This window comes from Lissotriton helveticus, chromosome 5_1 (genome assembly GCF_964261635.1).
Source record: "Lissotriton helveticus chromosome 5_1, aLisHel1.1, whole genome shotgun sequence".
NCBI classification, from domain to species: Eukaryota; Metazoa; Chordata; class Amphibia; order Caudata; family Salamandridae; genus Lissotriton; species Lissotriton helveticus.
Window position 1 is genome coordinate 1399927366 of NC_136065.1, and position 23366 is coordinate 1399950731.

At 47.0% G+C, this 23366-nt stretch overlaps 1 non-coding gene across 1 annotated transcript; it reads right to left on the reverse strand.

Moving 5' to 3' along the window:
* Positions 1–4805: 4805 nt before the first annotated feature.
* On the reverse strand, positions 4806–4911 carry LOC144756892 (U6 spliceosomal RNA). The gene has a single exon (XR_013595380.1). It is a non-coding gene; the product is annotated as a U6 spliceosomal RNA (small nuclear RNA).
* Positions 4912–23366: the final 18455 nt, after the last annotated feature.

A 23366-nucleotide genomic window follows, 5' to 3' on the forward strand; every position in this document is an offset into this window, starting at 1 on the left:
TTGATGTGTGGACATTTTGTTAATTCAACCTAAAGTTTGTATCTGATGTGTGCATGTGTCTGATTTCAGGTTCCTTCAGAGAAAGCGGGGTAGACACTGGACACACTTTGAGGGTCCATCAGGCGAGCCAATGGGAGTGATACGGTGAAACGACTGACACTGAGGAACTCCGTGGCACCAAGAGTGAGGGGGCTTGCCAGGAGCCACATCACTATGTGATTCTGAGGCCTCTCCTCGAACGACCACCAGCACCACTGTCGTAACTCCCCAGTGCCAACCCAGCACCCAGTCTGTAAACAGGCTGGGATTCACGCCGGCACCACTCCCCCTGCTCTCATCCTGCAAGAACTGGTGTCAGAGGAGGCACTGGAAGTTCTTAAGAACTTCTCTGAAAGGCAGATGGCGTTGTTGCATGCCATCCAGGGTGTAAGTCAGCTACTGGCTCAAGAGATTGACATTCTGAATGACATGCACTGTGTCCTATCTGAAAATTAGAGAAGACTTGTCTATGCTAGTGCTCCCTTGACACCAGTGCTTCAGGTACACTTGCACCTATTCCTCTTTCTGCCTCAGTCCAACCCTTGACCCCATTCAACACATGAATGCATTCCAACACCTAACCCCCTTTGAAAGCCCACCCCACCCTTGCTGACTCAATTTCTCCACCTCTCTCTACTACTCCACATCACCCTAGATCTTACCTTACCCCAAAACAATCCCATACACATAAACCTCACCATTCAACACCAGAAACCTCCGGGCCCACCCCAACTATAAGAATATCTTAAATAGCCTCCCAATTCTATGGAGAGTGCCATGAGGATAATATTGCTTCAAAGGAGTGGAGGCAAAAACCAATGCCTGGAGCCAATCTGAAAGACTATGACAGGACACTGTTTTTTTTCTGCCTCACCCTCAGACTTTTCTTTTATTCGTTTTTTGTTTAAAGTCTTTCATTCACCCAGATGATAAAGATTGTTGCTGTGTGTTTTTATTTCAAATGTACAAAACGAGAATCTACATTGCTTCTTTTCTGTTATATACTTGAGGATATTGGTTGTTCTTGAAAATGTTATAACATTTGCCATATGATATATTTCAATATATTGCTTATGTTAACCAATAACTTCTATGTTGAGGTCTTGGGATTTCTTGTGTTGCGTTGTGGGTGATGCAGTGCATTCACTTTCCCATGTGTGTTAATGGAATTGTGTGTGGTGTTATCAGGGCCTAGCATGTGTAGCTTTCAGAGTGGAAACCTATATGAATTTCACATTATTATTTTGGTGTTAAAAAGTACATTACAAATCTTAAATTGTTCATTAATAGTGTAATAGTGTGTTAGCAGTTGATGTCTATCTAAACATGTGCATTTCGAAAACAATAATGATTACTGATTTGCAGGCGGTAATACAATTACTTTAGGTGAGTATTTTATGGGTATATATCCAGACTGGAAGGCAAGGTAAATTGTTGCTTGATATGGTTTGTGTAAATTAACTAAAGTTTAGTGACTGTGGCAGTTAACATAGTGTTTTAAAAATAGTGTAAACAGTTGCACTTACCTTTTATTTTGCATTGTCTTGTTATTCATCCACCCCTGCCAGATAGTTTCCAAGTGCTTGAAGTAGCAAGGACATGTTGATTGTAGGCAGGGTTTGCCTATTTGTGCTCTTTTTCTTCCAATATAGGTCTGGCGGATGAACCGCCAGGTTTCCATCAACGGAAATTATATTCCAAATATGGCAGATGGCGTTTTGCCTTTCCATCATTTCCTCAGTCGAGTTTAGGATATACTCCCATCAATGCAGTAAGAAACATGAGTAGGCGGTGATGGACGGAAGACAAAGTTTTGCCCACTAAACCACCATATTCTAAATAGGATGGTTAGACCTCCACAGTAGTGGACTGGTATTTATTTATTTAATTTATTTTATTTTAAGAGTTTTATATAGCGCTGGCTAGACCCAGAGGTATAAGAGCGCTTTACATGAGATTCCACAAAATTACAAGATTACATCAGTTCCAATTTACATCAGTTGCTAGACAAACAATTACAAGAGGATAGAAGATGAGATAAGTGAAGTGTAAAGGGGAAGGGGGTAAGGGTAAAGGGGTAGGAGGGAGATACGGCAGAAAGACGAAGGAACGTCTGCCCAAAGACCGGCTGGGTAGGTGACGGTCAAGGGGGAAGTCCCAAAACCCATCTCCTCTATTGCTATCAGGTAGCTCCTCCGGGCATTGGCCAAATAGCTAGCTCTCAATGGGAAAACATTTAAAGAACATGGAGGGCAAAATAAATGGAGCGTAGAGGGGAGGGGGCAGGGAAGGTGAGAAAGGGAGGATAGGCCCTTCCACATCAGCCAAACTCCAAATTAGGCACTAAATACCACTACAGAATATGAACCATAGTGCAGCTTAACATGGAATATGCAGCTATAAGGTTTTCGAATCTGGAGTTTAAGCCTCTGACCTATCACAGGTTTCACAGTAGGACAATTGCCCAAGATTATTGTGCCCCAGATTTCCTTCCCCCAGAGCACCAGCCTAGACACGACAAGCAGAGACATTTGCTGGAAGCTTCCAAAACACAGCCCTGGACAATCGCCACCAATAAGTCTACAGAAATACAGGGCACCAAATGACCATTTATAATGGTTATACAATGGTGGTTCATATGTTCTGTAATAACAGTTAAATGTTTATATGTTGGTTATATACGTTTATGTTGCACTGTGTGCCACTATATACAGAGGGGATCGTATGTGTTAGTGATGCTACTTTTGTGTTTGTATGGTGAGGTATACGTCAGTGTATGTCACATGGTGATAGAGTGTATGAAGATATATTTGCTCATGCTTTCGTAGTCAGACTGATTGTACATTTTTTTGTGTTTGTATTTATCAGTGGATATGTGCTCTTATGATACACTGGAATTTGTTTGGTAAGTAGATCTTTTTCTAAATCATAGAAAATGAGTTGTAGTAGGATATTGAGTGTTTTTCCTTTACAGCAGTTGTGTGGTATATTACAGAGTTTGATTCATGTTGTGATGGGACATGTGTGAGGGTGTAATAGTGTTGTCTTAATCTAGGTTTGTTTGTTTAATGTGAGTCTGACTTAATATTGCTGTATGTCTATTATGGTTTAACTCTTTTTATTGATATCAGCTAAAAACAAAATCACACCATATACCTTCTGATCGAGTGCCATCGAAGTGAAACGTACAAGCAATTAGAAGGTTGGCACAGGCACATTGCAAAGTATAAAGTACAATCAGCCAAGCGTTGGCATATGGTATGAGGGAATGAAACAAACCCCCCCCAACTAAGAACTCCCTCCCTCCTTTCCCCCATCCCACTCCCCTCCCGCCCGTCCATTGTTCCCTTTCTACCCCTAAGCTGTCCTGCCACTCTCTCTTCCTGTGTCTCAATATTTACTCCTGCCTTAAGGGTCTGTTTCTTTCGGTTCCGTGAGTCTCAACAATCTTAGATACCTTGGACATGTGATTTCCCTAAATTCCGTGATCAAGAGGGACCTAAATGGTTGCCAAAGCTCTTCATATCTATCCCCCTCCCCAACCATAGTGAGTGATAATTTCTCCATTCCAAGTATATGCCACAACCTGTGCAACCATCCAGTAAAGGTGGGAATGTTGGAGGTGCGCCAATGTGTGAGTATGTTCTGCACTGCGGCACTTAGAGCGATGGCCATTTGTCTACCTCTGCGGGAATGTAGTGGGTATGTTAGGGGGTTAGGAAGCCCCAGTATGACATATGCTAGAAATCGCGGGAGCTCTGTCTGAAAATGTCTATCCACCTCATCTAACACCTGCGTCCAGTAAGGTTGGAGGTGGACACAGTCCCATAGTAGGTGCACTAGGTTTCCAACTTGGCCACAACCCCGCCAACAGGTCGCCTCTCTGCCACGGTCCATCTCATGTAATCGTTCGGGAGTATAATACCAATATGTTGTTACTTTTGTGAGTGTCTCCATGAGCTCCATGTGGTAGGCGGAGTGGAGTGCTCTATAGTAAATCTTTTCCCATTCCTTGTGACTAAGGACCCTACCCAGCTCTCTTTCCCATCGCTCTCTGCCTGGATTCTGTATATGTGTCTGATTTATCTGCAGAATCTTATAAAGGTCAGATATGAGTTCAGTGTTTGATGTGCGGGAGATGAGCCACCGTTTGTAAGGGAGCCACAGCCACATCTCCGGACACCTAAGAGACCTGCACTGGCTCCCGGTCAACAAGAGAATCACCTTCCGTCTCCTCACCCACGCACACAAAGCCCTACACGACCAAGGCCCGAGCTACCTCAACAACCGCATCAACTTCTACGCTCCCAAACGACACCTCCGATCAGCCAGTCACGCCCTCGCCGCCGTCCCCCGCATCCGAAGAACGACAACAGGAGGAAGGTCCTTCTCCTACCTGGCTGCCAAGACCTGGAACTCCCTCCCGACCGACCTGCGCCTGACCCAAGACCACCTCGCCTTCAGGAAGAAGCTCAAGACCTGGCTGTTCGGGCAGTAGCAGCACCCCCCCCTAGCGCCTTGAGACCCTCCGGGTAAGTAGAGCGCTCTATAAATGTCTATGATTGATTGATTGATTGATTGAGAAGCCGTCTGCCCGAGCTTGCACGTACTTGTGGTTGCAGCGGCCAGTTTCTCACTTGTAGATAGCGTAACCGTTCTGTCTCTTGGAAGCCAACATCTTGCTTGAATTGGGGGAAGGGAATGATCCCCTCTGCTCCATAGATGTGAAATAAGAAGCGGCATCCCGCGGACCTCCAATGGGCAAAAAAAAAATGGAACACTTCACGTATTTGCGTGTCATCCTTGCGCAGGGGCCATGCTAATCTTCTCTGTATCGTCCAATTTTAGTATATGTGCTGCCGAAGCGAGCACGCTGTATGTTTTTTAAAAGAAGTGTTTTACATGGCTGTTGAGTTAATGTGTGAAAGAGAGTTACATTTCTGTAGTGTTGGTTATTATTATATGGTGTATTGATTGGAAAATTATGTTTAATAACAGTTAAAAAATAATTGTACTGAAGAAGAGATACTCAAATATGAATCTACTGAAAAATAGTTTTCTTAAAGAGAAATTAACAAAGTACTGGTACTATTGGAAGATGTCATCAGCAATATAGTCTCCTGCAGGTGGCCAAGCCATGCTGCGCATTACAACAGATGGCCAAACTCACTGGGAACAGTCTTCAGAGTTCGCTTTGTATGGCCTGTCGCCAGGCCTTTCACCAACATGCAATAGCCTTTGCCTGTGCACCGTGGGAGTTGGCAGGGGGGGGGTTTGGCCTCCAGCTGGCTCTGCTACAACCCATCGCAGGTGTCCAAACCTCTTAGTTTCACACTATACCGGTGAGTATAGGCAACCAAACCCCATACACATGGCTTTCATCTGTGCACAGTGGAGGTGGGTCGCAGAGCCTGGCTTGCAGCAGAGCACTCCACCCTCTCCTCAGTGGGGGGTCAATCTCAACGGCACTCTGCCTTCACCAGTGCACAGCAGAGGGTGGCAACATGGCCTGGCCTGAAGCTTGCATCTGGACCCAATCCCCTGTTGGTGGCCAATCTCCACTGTGCATGTCAAACCTGCGCCAAACTCCCACCAAAAGCCTGGCAAAGTGAGGGTTGTCCATAGGGCCTGGCCTGTGGCCTGCCTATATTGTTTTTTAATGTATTTAAGGGAATGCAGACCCTGTTTAGGCTTCATGGATCCCACTTTGGGACAGCTGACTCAAAATGGATGACAGGACGAAAACAGGGAGGGGAGACTATAAATTGACATCTACGAACAGTATGGAACCCGGGTTCAAGAACTGTGTATGGACAAATGGTCCATATATCTGTAATTTTTAACACTTTCAAGCCCAACAACACCATTTTGTAATGCTATTTTCACAAAAACTACTGAACAGTTTACTCCAAACCAAACAAAGGCAGTTTTAGTGTAAATCCATTTAAGCCCATTCAGGGTTTATTTCTGTAACACAGACCAAAGTTCACTTGTATTCATCAAACTATGCCACAGAAATTTGTAACTGAACACTTTTTAGATCTCATTCGTTTAACTCTGCCGTCCCACCCCAACAAATGTGCACAAATTAAAAAATACCAAGTGTAAGCTAAACATCTAAGCATCCGCCAAATGTCGCGCTAATTTATCATATGAAAAATTTAAAAAAATACTTTTAAACTGTCAACATATAGCTATCTTTCTAAGTTTGATTGGCAGGTCTTGTCAATCTGCAGCCTACAAAAATACATTTTAATGCTAATCTCTCGAAAACATTCTGAGTAGATTTACACACACCATGCAATGGTACTTCTTTGAGTAAAGTTCTACCTTCATTTCAAATTTCATGTAATTCCGTTCAGGGATTTTTTTTCCTGTAGCTCTGTCAAAAGCTTACTATATAGGTGTTAAAATAGGAAATATTGAATTTTTTACCCCACCTGTTTTTTTTACTTCCCACTTGACGGATCTGCACGAAACTTGCCATGCTGAACCTAAATCATATAAGCTTTTTTTAGAAAGCTTCATGCATATGCATCAAAGGGTGGCAAAGTTCTTAATGAAACAGAAAATGCCTTTTAAATGCAAATGCTGAACTCAGCATAATTATATCTATATCTATATATCTATATATCTATATCTATATCTATATCTATATCTATATAGCAAGATTCTCGCCATGCAAACACTTCCAATCACGGAAAATGACGATGAGTGGACCAACAAGTAGGTGTAATTCCTCAGTGCTTCATTAATGCATAAAATATATCGCCCAGCAGTCCGTCACGACGCGTTCCGCCTCTTCCCCGAGGCTTGATCACATGACGTGTCATAAACATAGAGGAGGGTTTTTAAAGTGCAGAAAGTGCGCGAAATAGCTGCTCAATGAATTCAAACCTTTCAAAATGGACATGGAAAAATACTACTGTGTTTGCTGACATTCAAAAGATTAATAAAAGACTTAGGGCCAGATGTAGGTAAATCTTTTTTCTGATTCTTAAATACCGACTCATACCGAATCGGTATTTAAGAATCGGAAAACGGGATGTAGGTAAAATTCCGATAAATGTTACCGATTCGGTATCATTCGGAATATCCAATCGGTATTTACCGATTCGGGAAATACCGAATCGGTAATACACATTCATGCATCTTCCGAATCGGTAAATACCGATTCGGTAATTACCGATTCGGTAAATACCGAATCGGCAGTTTTGAAATTGACATGTGAGATTGCTAACGAATCAAGGACACCCTGCACACCCCACAACCAAGGCCCAGACTAACCAACCAATCAGAATGAAGCACCCCTCCCCAGTACCTGGGAGTGGCCACACCCATGCAGGTGCAGAGCAACTGAACAAACAGAAGAGCAGAGGTGAGAGGAGCTGACTATCCAGAGCAAAGCAGTTAAACATAATGGAGTCTCAGGAAGGGCAAAAGGATGGTGGTGAGCGCAAAAGAAAAATTAAGTTCAGCCCAGCAGAACTGCAGGTGCTAGTGGAAGAAATTGTGAGTCACTACACCTAAATATTTGACAAACAGTCTCTGCATTTTGCAGAGTCTGTTAAGAGAAACATATGGCTTGGCATACAGGCAGAGGTCAATGCCATTGGGGTGACGCACAGGGAGATAGACGACATAAAGAAACAATGGTACGACCTGCGCATCATGACCAAGAAGAAGATTGCTGCCCAAACAAAGGAGGCTGGTGTGACAGGAGGTGGTAGAAACAAAGCACCAAAACTGACTGAGCTGGAGGTGTTAGTGGAATCAACCCTGGAGCCAGAATGCATCCATGGGATAGTAGACTTGGACAGTTCAGCAAGAGCAACAAAGAAACAAGGTAAGATGCTTGGACCCTATTCCAAACCCATTACCCTGAACCCGTTCCCCACTGTGCATTATCATTACACTCCTGAACAGCTGTTACTGGGGGCCAGCAATGCATCATGGGAGACATAGTCATAGTTACATACAAGCAATGCATACACAATACTATTCAGCAAGGCATGCCACACACATCCCCAAGCACACAATGTACACTAGGCAAATGTGTGTAAACAATGTATTTCAAAAGTACACACAAGTGAACAACACCATTGATCCTATGTCCATATGTTTTCATAGGAGAGTCCTCACACAGTACAGCACCAGCAAGGGAGGAGAGTGCACCAGCAACTAACAGAAAAGAAAAAGAGAAAAAACACAAAGGTCATAGCGCTGTAGAAGGAGGCAACAAGACATCCCTGGAAGCCTCAACACCTGAGCGAGCCACAACACCTGTGCAGCAATCCCCCCTATTGTTTGGAACAACCTGAGTTTGAACCCACATCGCTTACACCAACACCAACGTCCAGGTCATCCATGCAGGGAAGGGCAAGTAGGCCTGATGTGCCCCCTCTGAGGATCCTGGATACCTCAGATGAGGAGGGCGATAATCAAACCGTTGCACCTGTGGCTGACAAGGCCAGGCCGCAGATTACAGCAGGTGCTGCGCGTACCAGTGTCCTTGGCAGGAGGGCACGTGAGGGTGGCGAGGGGCAGGAAGGAGAGAGCGTCTTCTGTGGCCTGGAGGCCTCAATGGTGAAAGTACAGCGCCTGCAGGCTAAGGCAATGTTGGCCGTGCACAGGCAGGTGCGCAGCATAAACTACAAACTGTCACACATAGACAAGGGAATAGGCAACATTGCTGGTAGCTTGGAGTCAATTGCCAAGGGGATGTCAGACATCTCAACATACATGGGTGTACTGTCTGATAAGTTGGACAGGGACCATCTAGAGAGTCGCAGGGAGCGGCAGCAGTCCAAGGCACTTAACCGATTTGCAACATCAACATCACTACTGTGCCGCCGCTCAATAACCATGCAGGATGCAATAGTGCACTGCTGCACAGACTTGACACAGGGCATGGGAAGAGTGACCTCTGCGATGGAGCATATGCTCACCACTCAAACAGGCACTGCTGGTGACACGGGTGTGGAGGAGACAGAAGGGTCCACCAGCAGGAGTGGCTCCAGCACACCTGTACGAGAGGTGCGTAGGATCTGCAGGCGCAGCAATGCTGAGTCAGGCCCCAGCCAAGATATGGAAACCCAGCCACGTAAATCCCGCTATGTAGTGCGTGGCCTTAAGCATTGAACATTGCCTGAACTCCACAGGACTGCTCACAGTGACGGCAACTGAGCTCACGCAGTCATGGACACGGACATTGATGGACATGGCTTTTATTTCTTTACATGATGTAGTGATTATTAAACTACACTCTTCAGACACTATACCTGTCTGTGTGTCATACATTACCTAGAAATATCGACGTGTGATGTCTGCCCGTCTCAATCTACCATCTGTTGCTGCTGCTCCTGTTGCTTGGGGCTCTGCCTGTTCTTGGTCATCATCAATGTCCTCGTGATGTGTCATCTCCACCCCTGTGCCTTCTTTGGTGGCAAGATTGTGCAACATGGCACAAGTCACTATGATGTTGCAGCACAGGATGGGGGTGTACTGCCGTGCACCTCCACTCTTGTGAAGGCAGCGGTACCTGCTTTTGAGTAGCCCAAATGTGCGCTCCACTACGTTGCGAGTTGACCTGTGAGCCACATTATAACGCCTCTCACTCCTGGTAGTTGGATTGGGATAGGGTGTGAGCACAAAGAAACGCAGGGCATATGCACTGTCACCTATGGGGGAAAATGTTCAAGTTCAAGTTCAAGCATTTATATAGCGCACTGCTCACCCAGAGGGTCTCAAGGCGCTAGAGGGAGAGTTCATTACTTGTCGAATAGCCATGTTTTCAGTTCTTTTCTGAAGGAGATGTAGTTTTGAGTAAGGCGGAGGTGGGTGGGGAGTGAGTTCCATGTCTTGGCAGCCAGGAAGGAGAACGATCTGCCGCCCATGGTGGATTTTCGGATGCGCGGGACTGTGGCGAGGGCTTGATTGGCTGATCTTAGTTGGCGGGTGGGTTTGTAGAAGGACAATCTAGTGTTGAGGCATTCGGGTCCTAGATTATGAAGGGCCTTGTGTGCGTGGGTGAGAAGGCGGAAAGTAATTCTTTTGTTGACGGGGAGCCAGTGGAGGTCTTTTAGGTGTCCGGTGATGTGATCTTGGCGTGGGATGTCTAAAATGAGTCTCGCTGACGCGTTTTGGATGCGCTAGAGTTTTTTTTGTAATTTTGTTGTAATTCCTGCGTAAAGTGTGTTGCCATAATCCAGACGAATCGTGACCAATGCATGGGTAACGGTCTTTCTTGTCTCGAGGGGGATCCAGCGGAAGGTCTTTTTGAGAATGCGAAGGACGTTGAAGCATGAGGATGAGACGGCGTTGACTTGTCTGGACATTGAGAGGGAGGAGTCTAGAATGAAGCCGAGATTACGTGCATGGTCTGTGGGTGTGGGTGCTGTGCCCAGGGCGGAAGGCCACCAAGAATCGTCCCAAGCTGAGGGGGAGGATCCTAGGATGAGCACCTCTGTTTTGTCCGAGTTGAGTTTTAGGCGGCTCTGTTTCATCCATTCGGCTACTTCTTTCATGCCTTTGTGAAGATTGGTTTTGGCGTTGTTGGGATCTTTGGTGAGGGAAAGGATTAGCTGGGTGTCGTCGGCGTAAGAGATGATGTTGAGGTTGTGTTGACGCACGATAGAGGCGAGAGGGCTCATGTAGGCGTTGAATAGGGTGGGACTGAGTGATGATCCTTGGGGTACTCCGCAGATGACTTTGGTGGCCTTAGAGTAGAATGGGGGAAGTCGGACTCTCTGGGTTCTTCCAGCTAGGAACGAGATGATCCAGTCCAATGCTTTTCCTTGTATGCCGATGTTGCTGAGGCGTTGTATAAGGGTGCTGTGGCAGACTGTGTCGAAAGCGGCGGAGAGGTCGAGAAGGATGAGGGCCACTGTTTCTCCGTTGTCCAGGAGTGCTCGGATGTCGTCGGTCGCTGCAATGAGGGCGGTTTCGGTGCTGTGTTTGGCTCGAAATCCGGATTGAGATGGATCAAGGGAGTTGTTGGATTCCAGGAAGGCGGCGAGCTGGCTGTTGACGGCTTTCTCGATGACTTTGGCCGGGAAAGGGAGGAGGGATATGGGTCGGTAGTTTTTCAGTTCTGAGGGGTCAGCTGTGGGTTTTTTCAGAAGGGCGCTGAGTTCGGCGTGTTTCCAGATTTCTGGGAAGGTGGCAGAGTTGAGAGAGCAGTTGATTACATCGCGGAGTTGGGGAGCGATGATGGAGTCAGCTTTGTTGAAGATGTGGTGGGGACAGGGGTCAGAAGGCGAGCCAGAGTGGATTGGGAGGGAGTGATGTCGTTGGATGCTGCGGTGGGGTTAGTGAATTCTTTGACGATATTGAAGAGTTCCTTGCTGTTATGAGAATTGTTGTCGAGACGGTCCTTGAATGCTGATTTCTTGGCGGATCGGATCAGTTGGTGGTGTTTGCGGGTGGTTGCCTTGAGGGAGGCCATGTTGTCTGAGGTTGGGTTTTTTCTCCAATTCTTCTCCATGGTGCGGCATAACTTCTTGGATTTTTTAAGTTCATCATTGAACCAGGGAGCCTTTTTGCTGGTTGATTTTAACTGGTGCTTTTTCAGGGGTGCTAATTCGTCAGCACTGTGGGTAATCCATTGCTTGAGGTTGGTGGCCGCTTGGTCTGGGTCCATTGAGAGGGTGAGAGGGTTTTGGTTGAGTGATGTGAGGAGTTGGTCGGTGGTGATTTTGTTCCAGTTTCTCCGGGGAATGGGTTGTGGACAGTTGTGGGTCAGGGTGGTTATGTAGCTGAAGTGAACACAGCTGTGGTCCGTCCAGTGGAGAGCTGTAGTGCGATCGAAGGAGATGTGCTTGCTGGAGGTGAAGATAGGGTCGAGCGTGTGTCCGGCTGTGTGAGTGGGGGTGTCAACAAGTTGTTTGAGTCCGAGATTGGCCAGGTTGTCCAGAAGGGTGGTGGTGTTGCTGTCGAGTATGTTATCAAGGTGGTAGTTGAGGTCTCCTAGAAGAATGTAGTTCTCTGAGGCGAGGGCGTGCGGGCTGACGAAGTCTGTGATGTCGTCGCTGAATTGAGTGCGGGTGCCTGGAGGCCTGTAAATGAGGGTGCCTCTAAGGGTGGTCCTGGGGTCGGTGTGGATCTGGAAGTGGAGGTGTTCAGCGGTTGCAAGATTGTCATCGGAGGTGGTTGTAATTTTGATGGAGTTTCTGTGGACGATGGCGATGCCTCCTCCAGTTTGATTGGTGCGGTCTTTTCGAATGATCTTGTAAGTGTCCGGAATGGCTATGGCGATGTCGGGAGCAGAAGATGCGTTCATCCATGTTTCAGTAAGGAAGGCGATGTCAGGTGACGCAGTGTCGATTAGGTCCCAGAGTTCTGTTGCGTGTCTGTGGACCGAGCGGGTGTTCAGTAGGATGCATTTCAGGCGGTTGGGTTCGGAGATGTGTGAGGAGGAAGTGGGTTTGGAGAGGGACCGGAAGCAGTTGAACTTGCAGGAGAGGCAGGCGAATGGGCCGTGGGTACGTCCTGGGGCAGTTTCGCAGCATAGTGGAGTGCGTCCGGGGTTGAGGGCGAGGAGAGAAGCGGCATCATAAGTGAATCTAGTGGGTTGGGAGTGGCGGGGACCAGGGGGTCTGGTGCTCGGCGCGGTCCAGGCGCGGACGGGCGTAGACGGGCTTACCTTTGGCGCACCTTCGGCGTGACCGCTGCGCGTGGACGCTGCGCGTAAGACCATCAATCTTAAATGGAGAGTGGGGGGGCGGAGCGTGGGAGGGTCAGCTGGGAGGCGGTAGCAGGGGAGGGTAGGCGGGCCAAGGGAGTACACAACAAACAAACCAGATGACAAAATGGAGGATGGCACGTGAAACGGAGGTAGGTTACTACAAGGCTTAATTGCTCAAAGTAATGCACACAGTAAAGCAGCACGGAGATACAGTGAGTCAAAGGCGGCAGCAGTTACAATACAAACAGACAAAGTTGCGCTTAGATGTTAATTATCGTGCGAGGTTCGGCGCTGTATTACAGTCAATGCGCTATGGTTAAATGTCTATTACAATCGCGATCAGAGCGCTGTGTTTAAATGCCTACGATACCACGGTGAAATCGGCAGAGGCACTTCAAGACGAGGATTGCAAGCAGATTCTGTGGCCAGGGAGCGTGGGGGGAGCGACCTCTTAGGATCAGATCCAGACAATAGAGCACCATTAGTCACATATGCATCACACATGCATCTGCCATGACTATCAGGGTGTGTCACTGTTGTTTACCTAGCAGATATCCATCACCCAAATTCTCCAGCAACAAGCCGTGTGTATATCCCACTATTCTGGAAGATGTAGGAGTCATGGGTACTACCTGGAAATTTGGGCACTATGTCTGTGATGATGTTGGCAGCATTGCAAATCACCTGCACATTGATGGAGTGCGTTGACTTACGGTTTCGGTAGATGTGTTCAGTGGCTGCAGGTGGACAGAGTGGAATGTGTGTGCCATCAATGCAGCCTATCACGTGAGGGAAGTGTGCCAGTTGATAGAAATCAGTTTTTGTTTTTGCAAGTTCCACAGGTGTGTCAGGGAACCGGATGTAATGTTCCATTCTCTGCGTCATGGCCTCCAGGAACTTCCGGAAAAAATGCGATAGGCAGCTCTGGGACACATCACCAACTGCAGCAATCACACTCTGGTAGCTCCCAGAGGCAAGCAGGTGTAGGCTACAGAGCACCTGCACATGGGGGGGGATGGCGTGGGCCCTGGGTGTTGGGTGATCCAGGTATGGGTGGAGGTCCCTAATCAAGTCCAGGATGGTTCTGGGGTGAAGCCTGTACCTCTGCAGTATCTCTGGCTCAGTCAGTTGAAATAGGGTGATCCTCTGCCTGTAGACCTGCTCCTCCCTCATCCAGACCCTTTCTCCTGCTGCCTGTAGCCGTAGCCGCCTCGCAATGACATAAAATGCCGCCATTCTTGCAGTATTGTTGCATTTTGGGGCACTTTTTATAGGCTGCACCTGGTTACCACCTGCTTTCAATCCATGGTAAATACGACTCTTAAATACCGAATTTCATCGGATTCGGTATTTTTTCCCTTTCCTACATCTTGATGGCCCTTTTTTACTATTTCTTATTTTCCGAATCGGTAAATAAGAACTCGGTAAATAAGGATTCAGAGAATTACGATTCGGAATTATACCGACTCTTATATACCGCTTCGGAACTTTTTTGGCACCTACATCTCAAATTCCAAAAATAAATTTAAATATCCTACATCAATATATATATATATATATATACACACATGTCCTCTGTACACTTATTAATTACATATATATACAATATATACATGCTTATTTACAGAATAAAAAACATATACATACAAACATCCACATTGAATCCAATTTGATGTTACTTTGTTTTAGCAATGTCCAAACACTTTTGTATTTAAATTCATGAATTTTATCAGCCATTTTACCACTGACTAAATCCAAAAAAATATAAGTCACATGACCATCAATATAAAGCCCCAGTGGGCTTAAATATCTGTAGAGCCAACTATAAATAAGCATTTGCACAAGGCACTCTTATTCTATCCTCCAGGGGGTGCTATAGATAAACTTAAACATAAACATCTATGCTATATATATATTTATGCCATGGCAGGTAATACATAGCATATAACACTCTGCGCACGTGCACACATGCGCTTGTGCACGCGCACACACACACACATACGTGCGCGCACACACACTTTTTTGCTTCAGTGAGAAAAGCAGAGGTTAAAGTAAGGTTATAGTTAGGTGAAATGTTCAGTAGCATTTAACATTTTAAACAAAAAAAGAAGAAATTCACCTGTTATAGTTATCTCAAGTAACTGTGACTGGGGGTGAGTGTCTGAAAAGATTCAGCGCTCCGTCCATCATCTCTGGAATGAGCTACCTGAAATCTTACAAGGGGAATCGGTGCTATTATCCTTCAGGAAGTCTCTGAAGACCCATTTGTTGAAAAAGACAACAGCCTCAATTTAAACTGCCAGCTTGGTTGCTGGCGGATCACCGGTGGCTATCCGTTTTGTTCCTTTCTTTAAAAGCGCTTAGAGACCAGTGGTGATTTGCGCTATACAAAAATAAAGTAACATAACATAACATCTCCTTGTGTTTGCTTTGTTCGCCCGAAGTTGGCAGGGTATGCCGAGATGTGGGTCCCTTGCTCACTTTGCCTCTGGATTCAAGCTAGCCTGGCTCATAAGGCTGTTAGCCCAAAACCAGTCCCAGGATAATCGGTTCCGGTCCAGGGAAGACATGGCTTGGCAGTTCGGGCTGGACTGTTCCCATGAGGCACAGGGTCAAGACTTATTTGCATAAAGCTGTGTCTGAACTGGGGTGGCAAAGTGAGCTAAAGAACGATGACGGATTCAACCCAGATCTGCGATTGGGGGTGAGTGTCTGAAAAGTTTTCTTTTTTTTTAAATTTGTTTATTGAAGTTTTCAGTATCACACAGCATAGGTGCATAACAAGCAGTGTAAATTTAATCCATAGTAATAAAAAACTTTAAAGGTACAATCGGAGATCAGATGATACAATTAGTGCACTGGAGTGGTACCTCTTTGTAAATGCAGTACAAGCATGTCGGGTAACACAGTATTACAGATTGTCATTCAACATCACGTAGGGACAGTATGATCCTGGAGTAACAAATATTCCCTTAGAGGGGTCCATATATCTGTAGGTCTGGATGTTACCGGCAGTTCTTCAGCATATAGTTTCAACTGTTCACGGCAATATACCAAGTCTTTCATCCATTCATTAATTTTCGGAGCAAACTTACTTTCCCAAGTGAACATAATCCGCCTCTTGGCGAGCAGGAGAGCCACTCTAACAAATCTACTCACGGTGGCCGTTAACTGGATGTAGCCAAGGAGGCACTCCATGGGCATACATTGTAAAGAGAAGCCCGTCATAGTGTGTAGGCATGCAACAACTGTTTCCCAATATTTAAACACAGGGTCGTACTGCCAAGCAAGATGGATAAAATCAGCATTGAATTGACCACAGCGTTTACACTGATCAGAGTCCCTGAGGCCTATTTTTTTAATAGGGGTATGATACATTTGGTGATTGAATTTAAAATGAATAATACGCAGATTGCCATTCGGCGTGAGACGACTTGTTAATATGCAAATCTGTTCCCATTCTTTCGGAGTGATCGGGGGAGGTCACTATCGCTTTCCATTTCCCTAAATTGTTATCTGGCCCACGCACCATTTCATTCTGCACCATTTTGTATAATTTAGCAATCAGTTTTTTCCTGGACAGGGCTACTAACAATAATTGAAGTGATTGAAGTATAACGGGTTCTGCTGGGAAGTCGGGGTAGTGGTCCTTAAGCGCGCAGTTCAAGCGAAAGCAGGAGTACTGGAACAGTGGAGTGGGATTTTGAATATATTCCAGGTCATCCCCAGTAAGGTGGCTACCCTCAGGGAAAAGGTCTCTCAAATGCGTGATGCCAGCCTCTTTCAAAGCTTGCACGGGCGCTTGTTCCCGCGCGAAGGATAATGCCGCATGCCCAGCCAGGGGAAGAGCAGGAGGGTATAACGGGATTTATGTGCGTGTTGCCAATTGCCAACCAGGCTGCGATAGTGGCGTCAATGGTGTTAATTTCAGACCGTGGCGTATGCCGATGAGTATGTGTGAGGACACTCACAAGTGGGACAGGGTGTGCATCATCGTCCTCTACTGCAATGTGCGCAATATAATCATGCGTCCTAATCCAATAGTAAGCATATTGGGCCTGCGCACAGAGATAATACACCTTGAAATCGGGAGCAGGAAACCCCCCTTTATCATAAGCAAGCGTTAGGGTATGCCAGCTGATTCTGGGCTATTTGCCCCCCCATATCAATCTCAAAAGCTGGGCTTGCCCAGTTTTAAAAAATTGCTTGGTGAGTTTAATCGGTATATTACAAAACAGATATAGAAACCTTGGGAGGATGACCATCTTTATTACTGTGATGCGGTCTGCAAGGGACAGCGGGAGATTGGACCACCTGTCCACTTGTTGCACCAAAGTGCTTTAGGCCGGGCCATAGTTCTATCTGATAACGGTGTCAGGGTCGCGATGAACCCAGACGCTGAGGTACTTAACTGGGTCTGCGGTCCATATTAGTGGCTATTCCAGTTGGGGTGGAGCCGTGATCGACGTCAAAGGAATAATGACCAATTTCTTCCAGCTGATTTGGAGTCTGGAGAAAAGGCCAAACCTGATATATTCGCGGATGACGGGAGACAAATACAGTTGAGGCTCAGAGATGAATAGGGCCATGTCATACGCCTACATGGAGATACCGACAGGTCGGCGATGAAAATTAAGAGCCCCTTCTCTGTGGCATCGACGGATTTTGCATGCTAGCAGTTCCAAAACGAGGGCAAAAAGAAGGGGAGACAGGGGGCATCCCTGTCTGGTACCGCGTTCTATATGAAAAAGTTCCGAGGTGAGTCTGCCCACCCGCACCCTCACCGATGCATCAGTATATAAGACCTTTATCCATCGAGTCAAGAGAGGAGGAAAACCCATTCTGTGCAGAATGCGTAACATATATTTCCATTCTATGGAGTCAAATGCTTTGGCCGCGTCAAGCATGATCGCAGCCGCAGATAACCCAGGATTAAGCACGGGAAACATAGCGAAAATGGTGCCCAAATTGTGGGAGGTGGAGCACTCCGGAATAAAACCGGACTGATCTGGGAGTACAAGAATAGGCATCAGGGGTTGGATTTTTGTAGCCAGTATCTTAGCTAAAATTTTTACGATAGGATTCACAAAGTGAGGCGACTTATCTTTTTTAAGAAGGGTGATAATCAAGGCCTGTCTGAGGGAAGGAGGGAGGATCCCAGATTCATGGGCCTCTGCATACATTTCTAAAAGGTAGGGCACAAGGAGATCTGCATATGCTTTATAAAATTCTGCTGTTAGACCATTCGGCCCGGGGGCCTTATTATTGGGAAGAGACAGGATAGCCTCACGCACATCGGTTTCATCTATGGCCTGGCTCAGATACTCCATGTGGGCGTACGATAGCCAATAAATGGCCGTGTCTGCTAGGTATTCGTCCAATGCCTCACCCTCCATTTCCGCCCCGCGTGGTATACATAGCTGAGTAAAAGTGCTTAAATTGCTCGACTATCGCGTGCGGCGTGAAGTGTGCGTTTTCCTGAGGGTCGACTATTTGGTCAATCGGGTGATGATCTGCCCTGAACTGCAGCCGAGATGCCAGGCTCCTCCAAGGGCGTCCCCCTCACCATAAGCTCGGGCTACATGTCGTTTCGTTATGTATTTTGCCTCTGTGTCTGCCAGTGTGTTGTATTCCACCACTAATGCGTGTATACTAGCTAGTATGTCCGCCGAGGGTGAGCTCAGATACCGACTTTCTAATTCCCCAAGGGACTGTTCCGCTTTTGACAACTGGCCCGTAATTTCTCTCAGGATCCCCACTGTAGTACCAATACACACTCCCCGTATCGTTACCTTGAATGCCTCCCAGAGAGTGGCTTGACTGGCCATCGAGCCCACATTCAAATCAAAATACCGTACAATAGCTGATCTGATGGCCTCATGGTATATAGGATCTAGCAATGCCTCAGCCCAGAATCGCCAGGTGAAGGGGTGGTGGGTGTTTGGGGGAATGCAGAGAGTGAGGCCAACAGGGTTATAATCGGATAACGTGTGCGGGAGTGTGTGTACATGTGTGACCCACCCGTTAGCTTCTTCTTTCAGCAGCCAGTAGTCCAGCCTAAACCAGCTATTGTATGCAGGGGTAATGTGTGTACCTTCTAGAACCTCCACATTTCGCAGACGCCAAGCATCCACTAGACCTATTTCCGCCATGGCATCTCGGACACACTGGGCTACTTTAACAGTGCGCACGCCTGTTGGGTTTGATTTATCAACTTGTGGATTAAGATGGGTATTCAAGTCGCCTCCCCATATGATTGCGGAGTCAGGCCATGACAGAAGCACACTAAGCATGTGTAGAAAGGGTGCTGGGTCATCCACTACAGGGCCATACATGTTGACAATTGTTATTAGGTACATACCCAACTTCCCCTGAGCCGACCGGTCGGCGATGAAAATTAAGAGCCCCTTCTCTGTGGCATCGACGGATTTTGCATGCTAGCAGTTCCAAAAGGAGGGCAAAAAGAAGGGGAGATAGGGGGCATCCCTGTCTGGTGCCGCGTTCTATATGAAAAAGTTCCGAGGTGAGTCCGCCCACCCGCACCCTCACCGATGCATCAGTATATAAGACCTGTATCCATCGAGTCAAGAGAGGAGGAAAACCCATTCTGTGCAGAATGCGTAACATATATTTTCATTCTATGGAGTCAAATGCTTTGGCCGCGTCAAGCATGATCGCAGCTGCAGATAACCCAGGATTAAGCACGTGAAACATAGCGAAAATGGTACCCAAATTGTGGGAGGTGGAGCACTCCGGAATAAAACCGGACTGATCTGGGAGTACAAGAATAGGCATCAGGGGTTGGATTTTTGTAGCCAGTATCTTCGCTAAAATTTTTACGATAGGATTCACAAAGTGAGGCGACTTATCTTTTTTAAGAAGGGTGATAATCAAGGCCTGTCTGAGGGAAGGAGGGAGGATCCCAGATTCATGGGCCTCTGCATACATTTATAAAAGGTAGGGCACAAGGAGATCTGCATATGCTTTATAAAATTCTGCTGTTAGACCATTCGGCCCGGGGGCCTTATTATTGGGAAGAGACAGGATAGCCTCACGCACATCGGTTTCATCTATGGGCTGGCTCACATACTCCCTGTGGGCGTACGATAGCCATTAAATGGCCGTGTCTGCTAGGTATTCGTCCAATGCCTCGCCCTCCATTTCCGCCCCGCGTGGTATACATAGCTGAGTAAAAGTGCTTAAATTGCTCGACTATCGCGTGCGGCGTGAAGTGTGCGTTTTCCTGAGGGTCGACTATTTGGTCAATCGGGTGATGATCTGCCCTGAACTGCAGCCGAGATGCCAGGCTCCTCCCAGGGCGTCCCCCTCACCATAAGCCCGGGCTACATGTCGTTTCGTTATGTATTTTGCCTCTGTGTCTGCCAGTGTGTTGTATTTCACCACTAATGCGTGTATACTAGCTAGTATGTCCGCCGAAGGTGAGCTCAGATACCGACTTTCTAATTCCCCAAGGGACTGTTCTGCTTTTGACAACTGGCCCGTAATTTCTCTCAGGATCCCCACTGTAGTACCAATACACACTCCCCGTATAGTTACCTTGAATGCCTCCCAGAGAGTGGCTTGACTGGCCATCGAGCCCACATTCAAATCAAAATACTGTACAATAGCTGATCTGATGGCCTCATGGTATATAGGATCTAGCAATGCCTCAGCCCAGAATCGCCAGGTGAAGGGGTGGTGGGTGTTTGGGGGAATGAAGAGAGTGAGGCCAACAGGGTTATAATCGGATAACGTGCGCGGGAGTGTGTGTACATGTGTGACCCACCCGTTAGCTTCTTCTTTCAGCAGCCAGTAGTCCAGCCTAAACCAGCTATTGTATGCAGGGGTAATGTGTGTACCTTCTAGAACCTCCGCATTTCGCAGACGCCAAGCATCCACTAGACTCATTTCCGCCATGGCATCTCGGACACACTGGGCTACTTTAACAGTGCGCACGCCTGTTGGGTTTGATTTATCAACTTGTGGATTAAGATGGGTATTCAAATCGCCTCCCCATATGATTGCGGAGTCAGGCCATGACAGAAGCACACTAAGCATGTGTAGAAAGGGTGCTGGGTCATCCACTACAGGGCCATACATGTTGACAATTGTTATTAGGGACATACCCAACTTCCCCTGAGCCGACCGGTCGGCGATGAAAATTAAGAGCCCCTTCTCTGTGGCATCGACGGATTTTGCATGCTAGCAGTTCCAAAACGAGGGCAAAAAGAAGGGGAGACAGGGGGCATCCCTGTCTGGTGCCGCGTTCTATATGAAAAAGTTCCGAGGTGAGTCCGCCCACCCGCACCCTCACCGATGCATCAGTATATAAGACCTTTATCCATCGAGTCAAGAGAGGAGGAAAACCCATTCTGTGCAGAATGCGTAACATATATTTCCATTCTATGGAGTCAAATGCTTTGGGCGCGTCAAGCATGATCGCAGCCGCAGATAACCCAGGATTAAGCACGTGAAACATAGCGAAAATGGTACCCAAATTGTGGGAGGTGGAGCACTCCGGAATAAAACCGGACTGATCTGGGAGTACAAGAATAGGCATCAGGGGTTGGATTTTTGTAGCCAGTATCTTTGCTAAAATTTTTACGATAGGATTCACAAAGTGAGGCGACTTATCTTTTTTAAGAAGGGTGATAATCAAGGCCTGTCTGAGGGAAGGAGGGAGGATCCCAGATTCATGGGCCTCTGCATACATTTCTAAAAGGTAGGGCACAAGGAGATCTGCATATGCTTTATAAAATTCTGCTGTTAGACCATTCGGCCCGGGGGCCTTATTATTGGGAAGAGACAGGATAGCCTCACGCACATCGGTTTCATCTATGGGCTGGCTCACATACTCCCTGTGGGCGTACGATAGCCATTAAATGGCCGTGTCTGCTAGGTATTCGTCCAATGCCTCGCCCTCCATTTCCGCCCCGCGTGGTATACATAGCTGAGTAAAAGTGCTTAAATTGCTCGACTATCGCGTGCGGCGTGAAGTGTGCGTTTTCCTGAGGGTCGACTATTTGGTCAATCGGGTGATGATCTGCCCTGAACTGCAGCCGAGATGCCAGGCTCCTCCCAGGGCGTCCCCCTCACCATAAGCCCGGGCTACATGTCGTTTCGTTATGTATTTTGCCTCTGTGTCCGCCAGTGTGTTGTATTTCACCACTAATGCGTGTATACTAGCTAGTATGTCCGCCGAGGGTGAGCTCAGATACCGACTTTCTAATTCCCCAAGGGACTGTTCTGCTTTTGACAACTGGCCCGTAATTTCTCTCAGGATCCCCACTGTAGTACCAATACACACTCCCTGTATAGTTACCTTGAATGCCTCCCAGAGAGTGGCTTGACTGGCCATCGAGCCCACATTCAAATCAAAATACTGTACAATAGCTGATCTGATGGCCTCATGGTATATAGGATCTAGCAATGCCTCAGCCCAGAATCGCCAGGTGAAGGGGTGGTGGGTGTTTGGGGGAATGAAAAGAGTGAGGCCAACAGGGTTATAATCGGATAACGTGCGCGGGAGTGTGTGTACATGTGTGACCCACCCGTTAGCTTCTTCTTTCAGCAGCCAGTAGTCCAGCCTAAACCAGCTATTGTATGCAGGGGTAATGTGTGTACCTTCTAGAACCTTCGCATTTCGCAGACGCTAAGCATCCACTAGACCCATTTCCGCCATGGCATCTCAGACACACTGGGCTACTTTAACAGTGCGCACGCCTGTTGGGTTTGATTTATCAACTTGTGGATTAAGATGGGTATTCAAGTCGCCTCCCCATATGATTGCGGAGTCAGGCCATGACAGAAGCACACTAAGCATGTGTAGAAAGGGTGCTGGGTCATCCACTACAGGGCCATACATGTTGACAATTGTTATTAGGGACATACCCAACTTCCCCTGAACCATGGCCCAGCGGCCCTCCGTGTCTGTGCATGTGTGGATGGCAGAAACGATGTTCCCTTTTTAATGAAAGTGATCACCCCCCTAGAATAATTAGAGTACGAGTATGCAAGACGAAAAGTCGTCCACCGTTGTGCCATGCTGGCTTCTGAGTGTTTACTCAGATGTGATTCTTGTAATAGAGCGATTTGCACAGTGTGCCTATCTAGGAATGTTAAGACTTGGTGAACTTTCTTTGGGGTGTTAAGCCCGCGTACGTTCCACTGATTGAGAGCGAGTGAGTGCTACGAATTGTGCGCGAAAGCGTGTGTTGATTTTAACTTCTTTTTAAACTCTTGCTGCTTATTTTTAAAATTGTGTATTTTGCACTGTGATATTTGCTACTGTGCACTGCACCTACCTACCACCTAAAACGCTCTGTTTGGCAGTGTCCTGAGGCGAAAAGCCGGGTCCTGCTCCTCTAAAATCCACAAACTTTCCTATCTTCAGCTACCCCTGCTCCCTGGTCACTGACCTCGAGGTAGGACTTCTAGCGGCGGCCATATTAGGTGAGGAGAAGGCTTGGGGGCTGAGAAGCAAGCGCTTAGCCACGCCCACCCTCCCGCCCTCGTGGGCATAAAAGAACAGATCCTTGCACTTTCCTCACTGATTGAGAGCGAGTGAGTGCTACGAATTGTGCGCGAAAGCGTGTGTTGATTTTAACTTCTTTTTAAACTCTTGCTGCTTATTTTTAAAATT